This window comes from Sapajus apella, unplaced genomic scaffold (genome assembly GCF_009761245.1).
Source record: "Sapajus apella isolate SASKATOON/1434 unplaced genomic scaffold, GSC_monkey_1.0 scaffold28, whole genome shotgun sequence".
NCBI lineage: Eukaryota > Metazoa > Chordata > Mammalia > Primates > Cebidae > Sapajus > Sapajus apella.
This window is the reverse complement of record NW_022436968.1, coordinates 21312158-21325053: the sequence shown is the minus strand read 5'-3', so window position 1 is coordinate 21325053 and position 12896 is coordinate 21312158.

Sequence of the window (12896 nt, the reverse complement as noted above, 5' to 3'; positions counted from 1 at the left end):
GGCTCTGGGTCTGGCATAGCCCCAGGAACAGGGGTTTGTATATAAAATTCACAGAGGGCGTTTATTATGATTCAGAAACAAACAGGATGAACTTGAGTGTATCCAAATAGGAAATTGTCCCCCAGAGAGGCTCTACCCACAACTGCAGCCACTGACACCCCTCATTAATTGCAGGGATGGCACCAATTTCAAGTGTTTTCAGGTCATCTTAACAGGCTCGCTTTCCAAGCTAATATATGTGGAAGTCAATACGCTGTGAACAGGTTGGACTTGGAGATGAAAAGTGCTTTGATGGTTTGCTAATGTCCACTGGCATCTTTAAGGATGTTAAGAGAAAAACTTCACTTTGAGAGGCTGAGGCGGGTGGATCATGAGGTCAGGCGATCGAGACCATTCTGGCTAACACAATGAAACCCCATCTCTACCAAAAATACAAAAAAATAGCTGGGCATGAGGGGACAGCGCCTGTAGTCCCAGCTACCAGAGGCTGAGGCAGGAGAATTGCTTGAACCCAGGAGGTGGAGTTTGCGGTGAGCCGAGATCGCGCCATTGCACTCCAGCCTGGGTGACAGAGCAAAACTCTGTCTCAAAAAAAAAGAGAGAAAAACTTCAGCCAAATTACGTTTAAAAGAGTTTAATTGAGCAATGAACCATTTGCAAATCAGGCAGCCCCCAGAATCACAGGAGATTCAGAGGGACTCCAGGGATGCCTCGCGGTCAGAACAAATTTATAGACACAAAACGGGAGTGATGTACAGAAATCGGAGGTGAGATAGAGACAGCTGGATTGGTTACAGGTTTGCGTTTGCCTTATTTGAACACAGTTTGAACGCTGAGCAATGTGTGACCGGTTGAAGTATGTCTGCTGGGATTGGCTAAGACTTAGCGACTGTTACAGGCGCAGACTCCTAATTAGGTTTTCAATCTCATCTATCTATTAAGTTAGGTTGCAGTTCATCTGCAAGGGCTCAAGTATAGAAGTACAGAGTCCTTCTTGGGCCATACTTAGTTTGCTCTGACAGGGAGCACCCCTACTTTTTTCCTGGCTGACCCTGCATTTCCACAGCATTCCCAGGCCCCCCAGGGCTACTGGGTGGTCTCTGGCCCGTGGCAAACCAGACCCTGTCTAGCAGGCAGAGAAGCCTTCTCGGCCCGAGTTGTACTGAAAAGCCAGGCACTGGCAGGGCTGGAAAAGAAAGACTCTTCTGAGCTTTGTGCGCTGTCAGCCCACGGGTAGTGACTAGGTGGCCAGTATCACATTCTGTCGGCACGTTGGTTAGGTAGAAAACATGGTCAATATAAAAAACTGGGATAGTTGGTCATTACACCGGGAAGCCTTTCTAATTTCTCAGTATTTCTTCCTACTCTGTGGATGCTGGCCTCTACTATTACATTCTTTTGATGACCTACTTTTCTATATTTTTTCAGTGTCATACTTTCTCCTGAGACTTAAAGCGGTTTGAATCTCGGGGTGGTTATCCTTTAATCCCTGAGCGGTTTGCATTCCATTTAAAGCTGTTCCCTTTGGACAACTGGATGGGAGGCCGAGATGACTCTTCCACTCCTTCCCAATTGGTGATGGGAGGGCTATAAGAAACAGAAAGACAGGCGGGGTGCGGTGGCTCATGCCTGTAAATCCCAGCACTTTGGGAGGCTGAGGCAGGTGGATCATGAGGTCAGGAGTTTGAGACCAGCATGACCAACAAGGTGAAAACCCGTCTCTACTAAAAATACAAAAATTAGCCTGGCATGGTGGCATACACCTGTAATTCCAGCTACTCCACAGGCTGAGGTAGGAGAATCGCTTGAACCAAGGAGGTGGAGGTTGCCGTGAGCTGAGATTGCGCCACTGCCCTCCAGCCTGGGCGACAGAGTGACACTCCATCTCAAAAACAAACAAAAAAAAAAAAAAAGAAAGAAAGAAAAAAGAAATAGTAAGACAAATTCCATTAGTGTGTCCTTGTTGATCAGTGATGTGATCAGATTATGCCAGTCACCAGCTTGGTGCTTTCCAAGACATTGGGAAGCCCTCACCTGGCCTATGGAGGAGGTCAAATATAGGAGCATGTCCCTCCACATTTAGGTGACCTCCAGGAGAGAAACTGGCTCCTTCTCCCTGGTGCCACTCTTTATCTTTTGAAGTCTTCTTGGATCCCTCAATTCCCAAGATAACCCACCTCATGCTGTTTCCTCTCAATTGATCTTTTTCTTCCTGCGTATAGACAACCACAATCTTTGGATAAAATCCAACTCTTTATCCTACACAGTGTCTGGGTTCCATTACATGTTATGGGTTCCTCTAATCCCTAGGAGTATTGAGGCAAACCAAACAATGTTTAAGGAAGCCTAGATCTAAAGTGACATGTATTTATTATTTATTATTTTCAGACTTGGTAAATAGAAAGTCAGATCTAAAGTGATTTAGAAACAAGTAGTTGAGGGGAATCGCAAAGCGAGCAATAAGTCAAAGAATAAAACTTCTGCAAGGAGTGGGGAGAAAAGGGAGGCAGGCAATCAAGCTAGACAGAGGAATCAGGGACACTGGAAGGAAAGGAGAGGGAGAGTATGTGTGTGTGTGCGTGTGTGCGTGTGTGCGTGTGCTTGTGTGTGTGTGTGTGTGCGCGTGTGTATGCTGGGGTCGAGGGTGGGGGGGAGGGTGAGAACAAACAATAAGGTCAAGAAGAGAAATCAGATTACTTGAGCAAAAACCCCAAGCAACAGCAACAAAACAAACAAAACTCAGAGCACAGAGTCCTACCCAAATTTTCCAAGGTTAGCAACATCCACCAGGTGATCTGACAGTGACACCAGGTGGCTGATGACTTGGTGTAGAGGCATTATCTTAAATCATTTTACCCTAAAAAGCCAGGCTTGATTTTATCAACTCATCCTAATGGACATAGAATTGAAAGAAACCCGGAGATTACATATTCCAACTCCTTTACTTCACATTTGAGGACACCAGGTCCTCAAGTTATCAAAACTAACAGACCAACCAACTGACCCAACAAAAAATTCAGTCCAAGAGTGTGGACACAGCACTTCATTTTAACCAAGTCCGTGACGCTAGCTTTCAATCTTTAAAAATAAAATATGCCTTAGAGTTAGCTGCCTTCTGGGCAATAATGAGCAACTGATATTAAAACACAAATTGTGACCATTGTATTTGATCAATTCAGATGCACAAGGAGATGATGACATAAATTTAATCACAGGGAAAAATGATCACAAACACTTGTAGTACCTTTTGACTTAACCTGATTATTGAAGGGAGAGCATAATTGGACTAGCATTCCCTTTCTTCCATATTTTTGAACGGCTAACAAACATTACTGCAAACCATTTGCCATTCATTTTTGTCAGTTTTTAAAGAATATCATGCAGTAAGGGACAACAGAGGAATTCTAAATGTTTTTGGTGTTTTATATGGTAAAGTAGAATACAGGGGTCTATTTTCCCTGGCTAAGTCTTAATATGGTTTCATCTAAATTATACACCAAAGGAAGCATTTAGATTAAAAGAAAAAATCCACACTCAATGTAAGAATGTGAATCAGCAAATATTACGTGTGAGGAATATTACACTGGACCTTTATAAAGCAATTTGGCTTTTGGAAAGTAACAACAAGTATTCTTATAGTGAAGAAAATGGAGAAACAAAAAATATTTGGGGATAGTTACACCTTACAAAAATATATCAAGAACTGGTTCTTTACCTTAAACAAAATTTCTTATATGGCTAAGTCTTATAAATTATCAAAAATAAAGGAAAGGATCTTTATGATTTCTAGGAGTGGTTTGTGTACTTTGACTTGTTTTCTTGGTGAATTTTTACTGTAAAGCTCTAAAGCCATTTCCTGCTTTACTTTGGTCAAATTAAAGGGAAAAGAAAAATCAAACAAGAAAATCGAGATGTCAAGTGAAGCTGGTGACCATACGGAAGAACTTTGTCATTTGTGAACAATTTTCTGTCTCTGCACACGTACGAACCCTCTGGGCACCTCCGTGTATTTACTGACCGCTGGCCATGTGGCGACATCTCCTCGCCAGTGACATAAAACAAGCTGCCCCCTGGCCCTGGCAGGAATCTAGTCTGTATTTTAGGGTACAGGGCATGCAGGGCCAGGCCCTCCTGAGGCGGCATTTCATCCCTTCCCTGAAGTCAGCTCTGGAAAACTGGGATAGAGAACACTGCAAAACAGAGTGGGGAGCAGAAGAACCGGTAGCCTGTCCAGCTCTCCTAACAAAACCCTAGTTATTTTCATCATTGCTTTCGGTAGGTGCCCTGATCAGATGCACAACCCAGTGATTATGCTGGTCAAGACCCAGCATTTCTAAAGTGCCCGTGCCTGCTTAGATTTACTTAGATGAATCCGTATTATTCAAACAGCTTGCACAGAACACAATCACAGATCCTTCATTGACAAACATGCTAACTGGGCTGCTGCTGAGTCTCTGAACTGTCTTTCAGCTGAATTGTTATTAAATACAAACATGGTTTTTTTTTTTTCTAAAGGGGCGCATGTTAAACAATTTAATATTTTAGAAAAATACTTTCCCTTATTTAAATGAAAATAAGTAACGTAGTTTGCAAAGTAAAAGGCAGGGTTTTATCTTTTAGACAAAAAAAAATTAAAAGAGAGAGAGAAAGACATGTATTGTCTATTTAACAATCAAAACACTAAAATAAAATAAAATAAAATCGTGGTATCATAATAATGAGCTCTCTTTCAAATGGTTTTCTCTGAACTAAATTGTGCTCTTTATGTAATAGAATGACAAATTGTTTAATTCAGTATCAAATATTCATGAGCTGTAAATGTGCTGCATCACCAGAACGGGTGCAAAATCATAAACAAATACTGTTGCATGCACAGACATGGAAGCTAACAGAAGTGGACGTCTGCATAGGATTTTAACGTTGTTGTGGCTTTTCCTCTGCGAGAAGGAGAGAGAAGGGAGAGAAAGAGAACACTCCCTTCTCTAGCCATCTCCAGATGCTGCCGTGGGAGAATAAAAGGGGGAGAAAGGAACCTGGCTGTGGATTCGCATAGCTCCGTTTCTCCTGCAGATCAGAAGTCTAAAAGCAAATCAGAGATTAGACCACAATCTGACGGAAATTCCTAGACCTTTCAAAATGGTGCAGGGTAGTATTTCTTTATTAGAAAAGACTATGTATGTGAACTCTTTTTTTTTTTTTTTTTAAGGTTAGAATGGCTAATCATTCTGAGTCTGAATTTTAAAATGAAGTGTCTTTGACCATTCAGGGAGAAAGACAGGAGAGACCCTCATCTGCATCATCTCCATGGTCATTTATTTGCCATTTACATGGCAGGGCTTCAGAGGAAACTCCAGCTCCAGGCTGCAGGCTCCGAGAGTCTTCTTCAACCTGTCCGGAACAAATGTATTCATTTAGAATTAGATTTCTTCTTTTAGCCTCAGCCAAATGCCCTCCATACCATACAGGTTTCCCTCTCTTCCCTTTCTCCTTCCCCTCCCCTCCCTTCCCCTATTCTTCTCTTCTCTCTCTCTCTCTTTTCAGTATTTATCATCATAGCAATGGAAGGACTGGCGTTTAGAAGGAGAGAGGAATGTGTCAGTCCTTCATGGACGATGTACAGGTTCCCTTTGCCCTACAGGGGGAAGATCCTATCATTTTCCAGGTGACACATTTGGCCTCACGGGCTCTCTTCTGGAACCCATGAGTTCAGACAGGGTTGAACACCACCCGTTTCATGCAGCAGTCCCTTCCAGGAGTCCCGTTCCCATGCCTGTAAGCAGTCATTTGGAGTTGCCTAAGAAATCTTCCAGAACCTCACAATATTGAAATCAACTCTTTCAAATGTCAGGAAGAGTTTTTGGTGATGAACTCTAGCATCCCCCGTTAGCTAAGCTCATCTGTTTTCCCTCGCGAGAAGAGCTCTTCTAGCATCTCATCACACCTAATCTTTCTGCAAAGTTGTTTTCCTAAAAATCTGTGTAAATCAAGTTTTCGTAAATCTAGTCATATGTTTTATGCATCAGGGAAACTTGGAATGTAAAGGAATCTCACGGTGCATCCTTCTGTAAAATGAAGATTTGCTTCCTTATTTATTCATTTCTGTAAATCTGAATAATTATTCCCTGGGTTGAAGGAGGTATGCCTTTATTTAGGCTTTTGCATTTCATATCTTTCCATTTCTTATTTTCAAGGTGCCCCCAAATGGCCACACATTCCACCTTTAGAGGAGGAAAACACAGCTAACATGCTCCCTAAGTCTAAGTCATAACGAGCCTCGAAATTCTGCGCCAGTAGCTCATAACGAGTCCTTGCCTGATCTAGAAAACCAGGAGAAAACCTTACTGCTGTCCCACAGGATAGATACACATTCAGACTGACTGGTTCCACTCCTTCCTTCTTTCCCTAGCAAATGAAAAGATGCACAGTACTTGCGATTTCAAATAGAATGGTGTCTATTAAAGCTTTACCTAGGGGGATCCCCCAAATCAAGGGACATGAAATTACTCAGCCACAGGAATCCTGGAGAATCTGGTCTCTGAAGGTGAAGCTAGAGATGAGCAAAGGTTTACTGTTCATTGTTTTCCTCGGCAGAGAGCGCAGGGTCCTTATGGCAAGGAAAGGCTGAGCTGTTGGAGCACAGTGAAACCAGATTCCCAACGTCTGTGTCTAGACTCCACTGCAAAGGGGAGCTTTCTGGAGGGATTTTTCTACTCTCCATCACCTGGATCCCAATTAAACGAAACATGTTTTTTAGACATGTCATTTTCCCATGATAGAAAAGCAGGACTCACTGTCTTTCCTTCTCTCCCTTCCTCTCTCCCTCCTTCCTTTCTTCCTTTCCGCCATCTAGATGACCAATGCAAAAAGTCTGGTATTTGAGAAATGTAATGATATTAGTGATAAACTTCATGGTTTTAATTTGGGAAATCCCTCAAACCTGAATTCCCAGCCCGGAGGAGTCCAATTAGATCTGGGCTGGGAAAAAACTAGAATATCTTTCAGTGAAGGGGAAATAAACCAAGGGGAAGCAAGAACTGCGAAAGGCCAAACACTGATGTCAGCTCAAGTCCTCCTCGGAAAATGCCTCTTTCTGAGGATAAAGTGGCTGATGCAAAGTTCACTCAATCAGGGCTGCACGGTCTTGTGGAATAAAATATGCCCAGACAGGGTTACGACGTGCTTTGGATTCCAGCAGGGGGAGCTCTGACTCTGGAAACCGGTCAGTGGCCGCCAAACGCTGTTTCACCGGGTCTAGACCTTCCGAGTTCAGCGTTCTCTGGTCGCCAAGGTTGGTAACAAGGTCCATGGGTAATGTCGCTGAACCAGAAACAGAGGTCTCTCTTCACGCAGTCCCGGTGAGGAAAGCAGTTAACTTAACCTTTGAAAAAACACGGCTGAAGAGGCATTTTAGGAGCAGGTGATGGAAGTCTTACAAAGGCAGCCAGGAAAAAGCCAGGGGTGGAAATTAAAGCCCCCCTTTCCTCCCCTTTTCCGTTCCACGCCCGGAGGCATCACTGCGTCTCTCTCCGGGGCTGAACTCTGATATGACATCCTGCGAGGATACCTTTAGCAGGGGGAGCCACATCCCCGGTTTTAAAAACTGCCCGTGGTTGGGATGAACTAGATGTTCTGATGCCATCAGTCAGCTCTGGGCACTGTTGGGTCCCTGCTGCTCTCACTTTGGTTCCTAGGAAGAAGACACGCAAGACCTTTATGCTGTAGCTCCGTCAGTGCCAAGAGGCTCCACTTCCCATGTCTTCTGGGCTTGGCTCAGAAGCATCTGCAGAGGGACAAGGAACCTCACAAAATGTGGACAGATGCCATTCCAGCCCATGAAATAGCTGAGAAACAGAGGGGCTCGGCACAGCATTTTCTAAGCTGCCTTGTATGAAAAGGTTGCTGGACGCTAAGGGGCTCCCAGCTATTTTATTTCATGGGGTAAAAAGTGTTCCGATATCGGCCGCTGAGAAATGCTGTAGGTGGGACCTGTGCATTCTCCCTCCCCCAGCTTTTGTGGAAGGAAACCTTGTTACAAGTCCTAGAAGTTCTACAGTTCAAACAAACAAATGAAAAAGCCCACTTAGATTTGTCTGATCCAGCACTTTCACAACTTACCTGACCAGGACTTTTTCTTTTCCTTTCCGCAAAGCACCTATGCTCAAGGCACTGTGTCTTGTGGAACACACTTTGAGAAATACTGAGTGTGCATAAAAGAGCAAAGTTCTAGGGCGAAGGAACTTCTGCATTCCTGTAGATCGGTTCTGATCCTCACAGCTACTTTTTTTTTTTTTTTTTTTTGAGATGGAGCTTTGCTTTGTTGCGCAGGCTGGAGTGCAGTGGTGCGATCTCGGCTCACTGCAACCTCTGCTTCCTGGGCTCAAGCAATTCTCCTGCCTGAGCTCCTGAGTAGCTGGATTACAGGCACCTGCCACCATGCCCAGCTAATTTTTGTATTTTGAGTAGGGATGGGGTTTCACCGTGTTGGCCAGGCTGGTCTCAAATCCTGACCTCAGGCCTGCCTTGGCCTCCCAAAGTGCTGGGATTACAGGTGTGAGTCACCTTGCCTACCCTGTTGCTATGACTTTTGATGTCACATAGCGTCTCCGAACGTCAGCTTCCTCTTCTGTAAAATGATGATTCTTCCATTCCTACACATCTGCTTGGCTCCTGGCAGAAAGGGAAATGACAAATGTCTGACTATACCTAAAATTTTTGCTTCTGGAGACAGAAATGGATTACACGTTTATGTTGAAAGTAGGTTGTAGACTTTTGTCTACAAGTGGACAAAATGAACAAAATCTTATGACCAGAGGAGGCACTATTCCCTTCTCTTCCTATTTGATTTATAAATCACAGCTGACGCCAGTTCTGTGGCTACTTATGTATCTTTACCTGTCCGTTTTGCTTGATCTATGGACTAGCTGCATGCCGCATTCTCTTTGCTTTTTACATGCAAGATTGCAAGTTTAAAAAAAATTCATGTAATGAATAAATTTTAATTGTTAAGGACATTTATTCAGAGCTTTAATGGGGAGTCTACAGATTGCAAGGATTTAGTCTTTTCTGAGGAATAGCAGGAGCCAGAGTATATGACGGTGGTATTATAGTTGTTGGGACTGACGTTAATGGAATGGTACAAGTTGTAAAGTGTATACCTGAAGGTTTATTTCTAAATTGCTATAAAGGGCAGTGTTGAGGGTGATCAGGTCCTCTGTGCTAAAAGGACATTTCTTCTTTTCCCCTAGTTGTCTACCTCTCTTTCACTTGGGAGTAGAAATGGCAAACAATCACCTTAACTGCCTTTCCTTGGGGATGTTGATCAGATGCATCGGAAGGAAGATAAGGCAGTGTGGCTTTGCAGGATGGCATGACCGGCTATCCATCCACCTTGCTCATGCCCAGCTGCATGCACTTTCTCAGCAGTGTTTATCCAACAAATATTGATTGAGCACCTACTATGTGCCAGGTGTTTATTCCCATCAAGTGGAACGTCCTCTTTTCCAGGCTCTGGCTAAGTTCTGGCTCCTCTGTGGAGGCTTCCCTGATATTTCCAGGCTTCGCTGAAATCTGCCAAATTCTAAATTGTTATAGATGGGGTTACACAATTGAGCAGTCATTGTATACTGGTTGCTGTGGTTTTAAATGAATGTCTAACTAAGATGTAAGCTTCAAGGGAGCAGGGGCTGCATCCTAACAATCTTTTCCTTGCCCTTGGTGCTTCTATAAATACAATTCACCAAATCAGATCAATGAACAACAGACTCTGGGGAATCCTTCAGACTACAGGTCTCTGCACCTCCAGGTAATACAATGTGTTTTTCAGCCAATGGTGTATGTTGTGCTGTAGGTGCTCTGGCAACTATTCATAATGTCTGCTGTCTTTGTTCTAGTTGGTTTCTGTTTGTTTCAGAATTAGAGGGTCAGATTTGGTGTTTACTTCTATTTGTTATTGATAATGTTGTGCATTAAAATTTGGTAAACTCAACAGAATCGAGTGCCTTTCTGGGTGGTCTGAATTCATCTCCAAAGGCAACTTCTATTGACTGTGGTCTTTTTTCCTGGCTTTCTGTTTTACTAGTTTGTAGCTAATTACCAGGGCTTCAGTCAGTTGATGTAGCCACAGATGACACTAACACCCTAGGTGGCCCAGGGGAGGATTTGTGGGGCTGTGTTGTCTGAGCTCTTTCATAGAGGCCTGCAGGGAAATTACCCATGTGGGTGTGGCGTCCCTGTCCTTCCTATGCCTCTCCGACTGGGATCCTTCGCAATCTGAGGCTCTGGCTCCACCTGTCCTGGAGTCTGATCTAGGCATTCCCTGCCACCAGCATCTTGTCTAAGTAACTTGGGGCTGGTAAGTGTTTACAGCGGGTCCCCTCCCGAGAGTGTACTTATATGAAAATTTCATCTGGAATATGCAAAAGTGTTTCATAAAGCCCAAGTTGGCTGGTTTTCCCCAACAAATTGTAACATTTGCGCACGTTTTCACAGTCGGCAAAATGCTTTCATGCACAGCATCAGTCAAGCTGTATAACAACCATGTGAAGTGGGGGGAGAGGTGGAGAGGCAGGGATCAGAGGACGCGCTCAGAGAGTGCAGAAGGGGTGGCAGGGCTGGTACCCTCTTCTTCTTCTGACGTATCCCTGCCCTGTTTTGCCTTGAATTGTGGTTATTGCAGTAGACATCCTTTATTCTCATAGACTGTAATATGATGTAGTGGAAAAGTGGTCAGTCTGAACACCTGAAACTAAAGCCAGGTCTGCTCCTCAGAAGCAAGTGGAATGTAATAATAATCACAGCTCCAGTGTATCCAGCACTTGCTACGTTTGAGGAATTGTATTATCTCATTTAACACTCAAACAGCCCCCTACAATGCAGCTTAGAGCAAGGTTTCATCATCACTAACTGGTGCTCGCACTGAAGCTAAGTTTTGTCTGTTTCAAGCCCATCGTTGTTCAGTTTCTGCCTTGGTCGTTGAGAGGTTTAAGCAAGATAACCATGTGTCTCGCATGGTGCCTGATTGATGCAAGTTAAGCCTACAAGAAACAGTAGGTCTTTCTTCCCTTTTCCTTGAGTCTAGGGATGTAATCACCACCTCGCCCCACCCCTGGGTATTCCTCATAGCATAGTGTTTTGCATAAGTCAGTTCTAGGTGAATGTTCATTGAGTTAAATGGAAATCAAAGCTGAGAATGAGGAAATTAGCCTGCTCTCCTCAGCACGGAGGGGAGGTAATAAAGAGCAAGCAGTTCTATTGCAAGAGTTGCTGGCATCTAGGTTGGTGCGAGACCAGGGTTGTGGCTTTGGTCCCCAACCATGACCTCCTGGCTTTTCACCCACTGCTCTGGCTGCCCCTCTTACAAAGGAAAGATCCTTTGTAAGCATCTTTCTCTCTTTCCCTTTCACATTACTGTATCTACGAGTTTTGTCTGCATCAAAGCCTTGCAAACACCATTCACAGCACCAACTCCCCTGCTATAGGCACATATATCCCAACACCTACTCAGCCTGGAGTCCCATACCTCATACTTAGTACATCATGTACTGACTTCATTATTCCCTTGTCCCTCTTAGCTGCTTTTCATGTTAAGCTCATTTGAATCACTTCAAATCATGTTGGTGTTATTGTAAAGATACATAGGTGGAAGAACCTAGTTAAAGCCGAAAAAGCAAAAACCAAAACCAGGCCCCAGGGGAAGAGAAACTGCAGTGGGTCAGGAAAAGCGAGAGCTCAGAGCAGCTCTTGGATGTGAATATCGGTATCGGTGCCTTTTGCATATGGCTAACCTCAGCCATCCTACTTGACACTTGCTACTGAGTGGCCGGTCCACGGCTGGGGCGTGCATTTTCTGCTTTGCCTCACAGCTCTGCTGACTTGTTTCCTTGTCCTCACCTTGCTCATAGTGTCCACTTCTGCATAACTCCTGCTTGTCTTGACTCCTCACAAGCCAACTCTAGCTTGTGGAATCTCCGAGCCAGTTTTAGATCCTACGGAATGCCGCCTCATTCTCTCAGTATTTTTTTGGGTCAAATTGGAGAGAATCTGATTTCCTGGCACATATTTTCTTGCCATACCACCTCATGGGTTCTTGACCAGCATGTGGGTTAGCTACCCTCAAGTGCCCACTGATCTAATCTGTCACTGTGACCAAGGGTAGGACCCTTGGCTGCCTTTTTCAATGATGTTTTAATCACCTGACTGTCCTATGCTGAGTGAAATAAGCCATTATTTATTTATTTATTATGTGAAATAAGCCATTATTTATTTATTTATTATGTGGCCAGTTTTAAAAGGCCACATATTGTGTGATTCCATTGATATGAACTGCGCAGAACTATATATAAAGGCCCATCTATAGATAAAGCAGATTAGTGATTGCTTAGGGCTGTGGGCGGGGGTGGGGGATTAGAACGTGACAGTTAAGGCGCATGGAGTTTCCTTTTGGGGTGATGAAAATGTTTTAAAATTGATTGTGATGAAGGTTGCATAACTCTGTGCTAAAACTCTATTCTAAAAGCCATTGGCTTGTACACCAACATAGACGCAGTGTATTGTAAGTTAATTATATCTCAATAAAACTGTTTAGAATAAGAGTGTTTCATAGGAGCAAATTTCTTAGGAGAGGCTGAAGATATGGCAGATACCACATCCTCCTCAGTTGTTTATCTTTATAAATGCCACCACTTTTTAACCCATTTTGCCAAACCAAAACTCTGAAATTTAGCTGACAGCCCCCTTCCTTTTTCAGTTCATTGGTTATCTCCTTTCTTGATTCCAGCTATTCATTTTTTTATTATTTTATTTTATTTTGAGTTGGAGCTTTGCCCTTGTTACCCATGCTGGAGTGCAATAGCATGCCCTTGGCCCACGGCAACTTCTGCCTCCCAGGTTCAAGTGAT